Source organism: Hibiscus syriacus, unplaced genomic scaffold (genome assembly GCF_006381635.1).
Source record: "Hibiscus syriacus cultivar Baekdansim isolate YM2019G1 unplaced genomic scaffold, ASM638163v2 tig00113338_pilon, whole genome shotgun sequence".
NCBI classification, from domain to species: Eukaryota; Viridiplantae; Streptophyta; class Magnoliopsida; order Malvales; family Malvaceae; genus Hibiscus; species Hibiscus syriacus.
The window spans coordinates 508198-520022 of NW_024063457.1; positions in this window are offsets into that span (position 1 = coordinate 508198).

Here is an 11825-nt window from a genome sequence, read left to right on the forward strand (position 1 = left end):
AAAGTTAGATAGTATAACGAATAAAATATTTTTATGAATTTTTATTCAAATATTTATAAATTAATATTAAAGTTTAACTTTAAAAAAAATATATCTCAAAGATAATTTGGTAAAATATGCATCCAAGTAATTTTATATTCATCCAAGTAATCTTATATTCATCAAACCAAACATTGTAATCTTATATTCATGCTAAACAAACCAAGCAAGGTAATATAATATTCTCATAGTAATGTTACATTTCATTTATGTTGTTCCCAAATGTAATATTACATTCCGTGAACCAAACGGCCCCTAAAGCTTAATACATTATACTTCAAATTAAATTTTGATGTTTACTAAAAATATTTAATATTTTTAGATGTATGTATTGTAATAACCGGTAAATTTAGTCGTTATTTGATGTGTGTCATACATATAAAATTTTTAAAAAATATATATAAAAAATATATGTTTTAGGTGCTTAAATCACATCTCAACTTTTTGGTGCTTAATTTTTTTTTATTAAAAATAGGTGTATGACGTTTTATCTATTACTTTTGGTTCACGTAATCTTATAGTACTGGAAATACTATTTTCTCAATAGTAGTATTTTTTGGTTAAAATTCAAATTCTTACGTAATCTTACATTCTCATCGCTTTTGACAATAATACCCTTAAACTAATAAATTCTTTTTATAATGATCATTCTAATTTTTTTTTTATACTTTACTCAAAATTGTACAAATAATAATAATATACAAAGAGTTTGATTTACTAAAATATTAATAATTTTGAGAATTTAAAATATTTTAGATTTTAGATTTTTAATATTTAATATTTTACTATTTATAATTTTATGGGATGAAAAAAATAGTATTATTGTAAAGATGTAATTATTTAAAATAATATTTTACTACCATAATATTATTTTTTATTTTATATAAATAAATATGATACTTATGAACATTATTTAAAATATAAAATTAATATATTAATTATATATTAAATATAATTTCTCCTCAAAAGTTAGATAGTATAACGATTAAAATATTTTTATGAACTTTTATTTAAATATTTATAAATTAATATTAAAGTTTAACTTTAAAAAAAATTATCACAAAGATAATTTGATAAAATATGCATCCAAGTAATCTTATATTCCTCCAACCAAACACTGTAATCTTACATTCCTGCTAAACAAACCAAACAAGGTAATACAATATTCCTATAGTAATGTTACATTCCATTAATGTTATTCTCAAATGTAATCTTACATTCCATGAACCAAAAGCCCCTTAAAGCTTAATACATTATACTTCAAATTAAATTTTGATTTTTACTAAAAATATTTAATATTTTTAGCGTTATATTTTTAGATGTATGTATCGTAATAACCAATAAATTTAGTCGTTATTTGATGTGTGTCATACATATAAAATTAAAAAAATATTTAAAAAATATATGTTTTAGGTGCTTAAATCATATCTCAATTTTTTGTGCTTAAATTTTTTTTATTGCATAGGTGTCTGGCGTTTTATCTATTACAAATTTAAGTACATATCATTATATTTTTAAATTTTTTATTTGTTAATAATAAAAATGTTATTTTTTTAAAAAAATCATCCCCGCATCGTCCCTCTACCTTCAATCCTCCTATATCTCATGACAATGAAGGGTTATCACCAACTGAATTTTTTTCTAAGTATGGTAAGAAACTTAATGGCGGCAGTCGTGTAATGTACAATCAACTGTACTTGTCAGAATCATCGAAAAACATCGAAGGAAATTTTAGAAAACAGGTGATCCTTCGTTGCACAATTCACAACGATAGAAGCGATTTCACGATGGGTGGAGAACTGGATTTTGGTCGCGGCGACGAGACGGTTCTAATGGTGTAAACGATGACAGCCATTGACCGACGATGGGTGATTGACGGAGGAATTTTGAGGTTTATTAATTATAATTTTAATTATAATTTTTTTTGAAATTTTATATGCGTGACAATTGTTACATAACAATCAAATTTAATTGTCATTACGATCCTGGTACTAAAAGGGTAATGTTGAAAACGATAGACACATATCTTTAGTGAAAAATTCTTGAGATATCAAAAGTCAATTTGAGGTATAGCTTAAACACCAAAAAATGTAGATATGTATGATCAAATAACTAGTATTGTCCTAGTAAGGTGGATTTCAAACTCGCAAAGTTCTTGTTTAATTATTAGTGTATAGTAAGAGATTAAAATATATTTTTGAAGATTGACACATATATATTAATAATATAAAATTTTTAAATGAGATTGACAAAAATAAAATTTCATCATAATCATCGTCAATAAAATAAATAATTAACAATAAAAAATTTAATTTATGAATGAACACATACTTACCTGGGGATGGGCATGGGTCAGGTTTCGGCCAAACCGACCCGACCCGAAAATTTTACATCATTCACCTGACCCAACTTTTCGAGATAAAATCCGAACTCGATCCGACCCGAAATAATAATAAAATATTATTTTTATTCAATAAAAACAATGATTTAATTGGAAATATATATATATATATGGTATTATTATAATTATTATTAAATATATAAGATAAAATTATATTTTTTTCAAGTCGAGTCGAGTCAGATATTTTTTACCATAAACCTAAATCTGACCCGAACCCGATTTTTTTAAAAAAAATGATTCGATCGGGTTCATGTCCTATGCCCATCCCAATACTTACCCTCAAAAATTTGTTTGGTCTATCTTTGATTTTACTTGCATTAATGTAAATGTAAAAAATAAAATAAAACTAGTGAGTTGTACTTGTACACTATTTAACCGTCATTGTTATTATCGTTAGAGGTCGGATGTTACGTTTGGACAGTTGTTGGTTTTAAACAACCAAGCCCGATAGGAAGTTCTGTTGTGCGGCGCCTAAAAAACGGCTAAAAAACGGTGTGACCGGTTAAACAAGTGACCGGTTAAAATTTAGACCGGTTATATTATACCATTTAACCGAAAATATTATCAAGCACAATAACATATTAGGTAGCGCTTATATAATAAAATAGGCATTTAACCGGAAATATTATTAAGTACAATAATAAATTATGTAGCGCTTATATAATGTAATAGGTAGCGCTTATATTGACATATTTTCTCATTAAACCGGTTACATTATAAATTGACCTATTACATTATGTATATCGGTTTTGATATTTTCGGGATCGATACAATTTTAAATGTATCGACATTTTATGCGTGCAACTCGTTTGTGCTTTATTTTGGAAAAAAGTATCGACACATATTTAAAGAGTGTCGATACATAATGTAAACCTATTTGCTAATTAACCGGTATATTTTAACCAGTTACATTGTAAATTTATCTGTTACATAATAATTATCGATTTCGATGTTTCGATGATCGATACTTTTTACAAAGGTATCGACACTTTATGCGTACACCTCGTTTGCTATTCATTTTGGAAAAATGTATCGACACAAATTAAAAAATGTCGATACTTTATGTTGACCTATTCTCTCATGAACCCGGTATATTTCTACCGGTTACATTTGAAATTTACCTATTACATTATAATTATCGGTCTCTTTGATTTTGGGATCGATACTTGTTATAAATGTATCGACACAAAATCTAATAGTGTCGATACTTTATGTTAATCTGTTTTATAATTAAACGGTATATGTATACTGGTTACATTATCAATTTACCTATTACATTATAATTATTTGTCATTAAAATAGTCTAATTCTACCACCTACATTGTAATTTTAACTATTACTTTCAAGTTATTGAATTCTGTAGTTATTGTACATACCTGAATATGTCATGCAAATTTAATGTTGTACCCACCCTTCAACTACCACCACTACCAATACCACATCCTATTGAAAGCACCGCTGAAACATGTTATTCAATGAATCTTTACTTACATACATCTCCATCAACTCCTGTTGGGACTACTGAAATTGCACAACAAAATTTTTGCCATGTATCATACTGATGCAGACAATGTTAAGCCAACCGAGGAATGTCATAAAGTACATAATGTTGATGAATATGACATATTGGTTGGTAAGCTATTCTCTTCACGTGATCAAGCTTGGTACTTTTACAAGGAATTCGCACAGGAACATGGGTTTAGTGTACGTCGGGGAACAACACGGCTTGACATGGAAGGGAATGTGAAGACACAAGAATTTTGTTGTTCAAAAGAAGGGTTTCGAGTATCAAAAGTCAATAATGTTGATCGTCATCGTGCTCATACGCCAATCACAAGAACATGATGCAAGGCTAGAATCGTAGTTACAACAACAAATACAAACGATCAGTGGGTTATAAGTAAGTCTTATCAGAAACATAATCATGCATTGTGCACACCTGCTATGACACCATTTATGCGTTCTAATAGAGTTGTAAGTAAGGCTGCTATCGATCATGCATTGTTCTTCTCTTTTAAATATCAAAAGTGTCGATACTTATATTAATTTATCGACACTTTCAATATATCCAGTAGCTTTTTACCGGTTTTATCATTTCAAGACCTGTTTTGTCATATTATTACCTATTATATTGCTATGGATCGATACATTTGTATAAAGTATAGACACTTTTTAAGCGCTATAACTTATTCTCTTTTAAATTACAAAAGTTTCGATACTTATATTAATTTATCGACACTTTCAATATATCCGATAGCAGTTTACCGGTTTTATCATAATGACACCGGTTTTGTCATATTATTATCTGTTATATTGCTATGGATCGATACATTTGTATAAAGCATCGACACTTTATAGGTGCTATAACTTCTTCTCTTTTAAATTACAAAAGTGTCGATACTTATATTAATTTATCGACACTTTCAATATATCCAGTAGCGGTTTACCGGTTTTATCATAATGACACCGGTTTTATCATATTTTTACCTGTTATATTGCTATGGATCGATACATTTTTCATTTGTATCGACACAAACCGACAAGCTAAGTTTGCCGATTGCCAATTTTTTAAATATTTTATTCATGATTTCCACCTACAACATTGTTATTACTCGATATTTCAGGTAGGGCTAAACCGAATTTATTAAATATATTATAATGTATCCGGTAACGCCGTATATTAGCCCGTCTTTCCTGAGACAATCCCCAAGCGGGATGTTAGTACAAAAGCAAATATATGATTGAACGAGGATGTCGCCTTGTGCTATTTGACACCAGGGGCGTGGCTGGTGCGCGACCGCAGGGCCCTCAAAAAATAGGGGCACCGAATCGAATATATCTATTAGTTGTTGTCATTAATAAGTATAAAATTAGGGGTTTTGAAATCGAATATATTTATTAGTTGTTGCCATTAATAAGCATAAAAATAGGGCCCCCAAAATCGAGTATATCTTCAGTTGTTGCTATTAAGAATCATAAAAATATGGGTCCCGAAATCAAATATATTTAGAAAATATGAGTATCTTTATAAGAATTTGCACAGGGTCCCTTTATACCTAGCCACAGCCCTGTTTGACACGATAAATTACATTCAAACTAAATCTCAATTTAGTTTTAGGGAAATCATAACTTAATGTAATTCATGGACCAATTTTTTTTTTAAATTAAGGGTTCAAAATTAAGAATTTACTTGGTAGTTAGTTTTTTTCATAATTAGTTATTGATTAAATGGTGAAATTGGGTGTTTTAAAAGTCGAAGTGCATGATTTGGGAAGTCCAAATAGACCAACATTTTAAACCCAACACTTGGTGAAGGTCCAATAGATCAAATATTCCAAGTTAGCTAATGGGTCCAATGCATAGTCAAGCTAGGAAGAGCTGAAGTCCTTTTACTCAAATTTTAGGGTTTTATTCTTCTCCCTTTCATTTCTTCTTACCGTTTGTAGGGTGTATATATTATCAATAATTAAAAAAATTAAATAAATATTATCTTACAATCATATTAATTATTTAAATAATATATATATTATATGAGAATTTAAAATATTTAAAACTAATGACTACCACTGTCATTCTCTTTTGGTCTATCTTTGATTTTACTTACATTAATGTAAATGTAAAAAATAAAATAAAACTAGTTTGTACACTATTTTATGTCACTTGCATTTTAATAAATTAGTGATTGAATTTAAATCAGTTTTTTCCTTTGTCAGTGAAAAAGTGGGCGAGACAATGAGATTACACTTTTTTATTGACAATAACGTTGATATTTTAAAAGGATGTATTTTCAAAAGAAAAAGTAGGATAAAGACATGCATTCAATCTTTATCAATTCCGTTACCTTCAATTTTGATTAAAAAATCCTCCGTCTATCTCATATAGATTACAAATGATATATCTAAAAGAATTTATAATTAAAATTTCATACTTATATTTATATAATAACATCACTCTATTCTAATATAAATCTAATCAATTTATAGCATGAATCAAATGACTTGAGTGGTTAAATAGATGATTGTTATCTCTAGAATTCTTATGTCCGAGCGTCATTAACTATAAGATGTTTGAACGTGCATTACTAAATGAATGAGTCTCCAAATAATTTATAGTAAAGAAATTTGAGTTCTAATGCTGTAGATTACATTTCTAAGAACACAACAAAGATTAATTACCGAGGGGGAGGAAAAATACGTGTTATATTTATTTAATTAATTAAATTAAGACTCACAAGTAAGTAGGAGAATTGACTAATTGAATATTGTTAGTTTAGCTGCATGCAGCATGCATAGAGAGTTTTGAAAGTTGCTTGTCCGGGGAGAATTTGGAGGCATAATATTTCTTTATGAATTAATTAATTAATTAGGTGGGAGTAGATGGTTATTGACAGTTGCTTGTTGGGAGAGAATTTGGACGTGTAATGAATGATTTCTTATGAATTAATTAGATAGGAGTAGGTGATTATAGGTAGTGATGCAATTATCGTGATGGAGTTTTGGTAACCTCTGACATGAACACTAATCCTTCATGCGATGGATTTGCTAGTCGCCACTTTGACAGTAAACCCCTTAAAGACTTGGTAGCCTTCTTAGCTGTGGCAAAAAGCCCTGCTCGTATGATTAATCCCAACACGGTGGTATAAGAAGCATCCTTGTAGGCCCTGGGAATCTGAAACTGGAACTCGATTGTAACCAACCATACGATTTGATAACAAACAAGTAGCATGGGGACAGACCATGCCTTCACCAACCAATGTGATATCAGGCACCTCAGCATAGTATGGAACAATCAAACCTACGCAACCTAACTAATGACCAGTTAATCAATGATCAATTCGCGTTACCCACGCTATATCTTGGAGTATGGCAACACCCTCTTTTGCTAAAGAGTGAATTTCTTGGTTCAATTCTCTATATAGAAAGCGCATCCCCGGTATGAACGATTCTTTGAAAACTTAACATTTACGAGCTAAATCTATTAGGTGAGAAGGAGTTAAACTTGGATTATTTATCCTAGCAACAGGCTCGCTACTGTCAGATTCGATAATCAGATTTTTCCTGGTCAACCCACCTGGAATCTGCAAATTAAGTGCATGCTTCAAAAATAACAATAAGTTCAGCTCCCATTGGTTTAGGAATGCCAATAGATTTTGAGAAAAACATAAGCCTAGAACCATTGTTGTCTCTTAGTAAACCATTGATCCCTGTATTACCAATGCACCCAGGAACGGTTACATCAACATTGGACTTAAGTTTTGCAGAGGGTGGGTGGTTCCACGACCCAGCGGCCGTCCTCTTATTTGGGTGCTTGATGATGGTAGCTTCTTGAGGACAACATATGAAATCGTTTATGGATGGAATAGATTCTGGCCAAAGGTTTTTGCACCAAACCCCGATCCACAAGTCTATTGATGCTTTCACCCATAACACTACGTCATTTAAACCTCGACTAGATATCATGGGGGCATATTGATAATTTCGCTTGTAGGGGCTTTTGAGTCTTTTACCCTCATATGAGTATTTCAACCATTTTCCAGTTAAGTACAAATTAAATATTTAATTATCGAGCGTGTTCTAACTTTTTAGTCCACGATAATATTTAGGTCATTTTCATACATAAAAAGAATTTTTTTGGTCATTTTGCTAATTTAAGAGTAAATAACCTAATTCATAGACACTAAAAATCTTATCCTATTTTATTTTGAGTTTCAGGCCTTAAACATATTTAATTATAAGTAGTGATATTTTAATAATTTACCCACATATCCATAGAATATCATATCATGTAATTGCATCAAACAAATGAAGTATCACACTTACAAAAATCATGAAAATTTTCAAAGTTCAAGATATATTGACATTAGTCTCTCGAATTTGATCTTTCTAGCCTTAAATATAAGTTATTAGCCTTTTTTACGAAGGCGGATAGTCTCAATCACGAACACAATCCCAAATTAATTACACTCAACATTCAAATTATTCACCAACTATTAAATAATAATTTTAAAGGGTTCAGTTGACAAAATTGAAAGCTAATGTTGATAAAATAGAGTCTAAACCAAGCAATTATGGACTAACATAGATACTACTCAAACTATAAAGGATTGACAGTTGAATTGACCCTTTTGGACCATTGATCGACGACAATTGTAATGTTTTAATTAAACAAATTAAATACCCGAAAACTTCTACGATAAAAACGTTGAAATGAAGTTGATTTAACGTTAATTATGTATAAGGTTATCAAATTATTAGAATCATTATAAAATTACATAAATCATGATATTTTTATAATAATTTAAGTGAATCGTATAAATTACAATAACTTATGAATATTTTTTAAAGTGTACATAAAGTTCTAATTAACTAATTCTTAATTAAAAAGGGAAATCTTTGAATAAAAGAAAGAGGGCAAAAAGGCATTGGTGATCGGACAGATGCAGAACGTGAAAATCCCCATGCTTCACGTGGGGCCTCAAATTAACATGTCGACTGAGATATGATAAAGTTATATTTTAATAATGTCTATTGGCATTGCTGTTGCTTTCAAACACTGACTTAACGACATAAATTTCAAGTACTGACTCGATGACATAATATAAACGTAGTGTCAGTTCATAAAATATAGCTCAAATGATTCTAGATCAAATTTTATCATATTTCAGTCAATAATTTAATGCCCAACTCATATGACTTTTAATATAAAAGGACAAGTTTGGAGCGTGTAGTATTCAAATGATTATTTTGTTACTTTTAATAGTTGTTGTAAGACTTAAAAAAGCAGTACCCCGTAGTTAAAATACCATTTTATAAATTTTAATAGTTAGAGAACTCAATAAAATAATTCGTTATAGTCAGAGTACTATTTTTGTAATTTACCCAAAGTAATTATAACAAATTCTATTCTATGGTGTCTTGTAGATGTAGACCACATGAAAATGTGGGTCCCAAGCAAAGGTCATGAAAATCAAAGGAAGCAACTTATCTCGACCGACACGTCATTGATTGATTACAACGGGGTGTTAATCTGTTGGTGACGTTTCCATTACCTCCTTTCTCTCCGCTTTTCCAAATACCGTATTTTTCATCAAATTCTCCTAATACCATATTTTTCATTAAATTCTCCTAATACCATATTTTTCATCAAATTCTGCCACCTCAGTTTTATATTTTATTAGGTAAACAGATTATTTTTTTATAAAATTACAAATAAATCATTTAAATTAAAATATTATTATAAATACTATCTCGATCACACTAAATATGTCTATTTTGATTTTTAAAATTATCACATCCAAACTGTCAATAAACAACAATATTTATATTTATTTTTTTTACCCTTATATATCTTACTCTTTTATACTTATCAAAACAAGTCAGTTAAATCTATTATTTACTTTTATAGATAATTAAAATAAAACATAAATTATGGGACGGAGAGAATATATCTTGTTATTGTTAAAATTATTCATAAATGTTGTGCTTGTTTATAGATTAAAGCAGACGTTTAATTGTATATGATAATATATATTTGAATTTTCAGCATACAAAGATTTATGAGAAAATAAATTTATTTTCTTCTCGTATTAAGAGATCTTTCTTACAATAACTTCACATGGCCACCCCCGGTCAACCTACTTGTTTACGAAAATTATCAGTTTTTTATCCTCTTCCTTGGTTTTGTAATCTGCCTTTTATTGTGTTGTTTTTTTGTCAAATATTTAATATATATTTTTTAAATTTTATATTTATCAAGTGATTGAAGATAAAAAAAAGTATACATGTATGTTGTTACTTGTATACTTGTTAATATGTGTCGCCTTCATAATGTACCATATGGAATTTTTTAAAACAAGATTCATATATTTTTAACATATTATTTTTCTTTTTCTTTCTTTTTCTCGTTTTTTGCTATTTTTTTACAACAATTATACATGGTGCATCTTAATCATGCTATTATTTATAAAAAAAGATCAATTTCATAAATAATTGTTTTGAGATATTATTTTGATAAATAATTAAAAAATATATTATTTATTTAAATTTGTTTTGTTATTAAACTCACAATTAAGTAATATAATTTATTTTATTTTTAGAGAAAATTACATAAATTATATATTTAAGGTGTTTAAAAGCGGTAATAAGTTTTCGTTTATATATTTAAACTTAATAATAAAATGATAGAATATATTTATAAACGAGAGATTCATTCTAGTGATTGGTAAACTATTAAAAAATATAGTATTTTTTAACACTGCATCTTGTTTTATTGATTTCCTCGAACTGTGATAGTTCCCCGACAACAACCTTAGTTATTTCCTCGAACTGTGTTCTATAATTTTCGACTTCGATATCATATTAAAAGGATAATACATTTTCGACGTATTTTTAATCTATCATTGCTATAGTGGGATTTTTCAAAACTTTCCGTACAAGTCAGTATCATTTCTTCGAAATTTAAATTTCATTTTCAAATGTTGAATTAATTCATTTAAAGTTTAAATTATGAAATAGATGACAAATTGAATTAAAACTAAAAATAAAGTTATATAAGTAAAAAATAATAATTAACATTAACTAATCATAATGACGAAGATGAACAACAACAACAAAATATAATAATTATGGAATGTTCATGAGCGACATGAATTTCAAGCCAACGTCCATGATCAATTGCCTCGAAACGATCATGTTACTGGTTTTCATCTGATGGAGTACATCGTAAAACATATACTTGATATGATTCGAATAAATTTCCGATAATGAAAAACAAAAGAGAAAACCTCAATGAGTTCTAGTAATACGACAACATTAACTTTTGTCTGTTTGCATTTTAATGATCCTTTGAAAAAAAAGCGAATTCAATTGTATAACAAAACATCTATATGTATATTTGTCATGTCACTAATTGTGATAAATTAAAATAAAAAGATACGTTGATATCGATTAGGAGAGAGAAAATTGTGTGAATAATATAAAAGATTATAGAAAAAGATAATATCAATGACTCTTTCGTCAAAAAAAATTAATTTCATGACCAAAATAGAAATAAATAAATAAATTAATGACTAATTGTGTATTTTTTGATAAATTAATGACTAATGGTGTAGTTTATTTTTAGTTAAATTAGAATTTGATTGATATCGTGTCTTGAATTCTATTCATGATTTTTTTTTTCAACTTTAGTTAATGGAATGGAATTGGCCAAATTGGAACTAAGCCAACCAAAGTTTGATATGGTCAACTTTCTAATTTTACAACCTTATGAAAAAGATAAATTCTTTCAATTCTGTATTCAATCTTTGATTTATTTTATCCTAAAATAAAAATATTGAATTTTATATAAATTGTAGGACCCAAAATAAAAGACTAATTCCATGTTTACG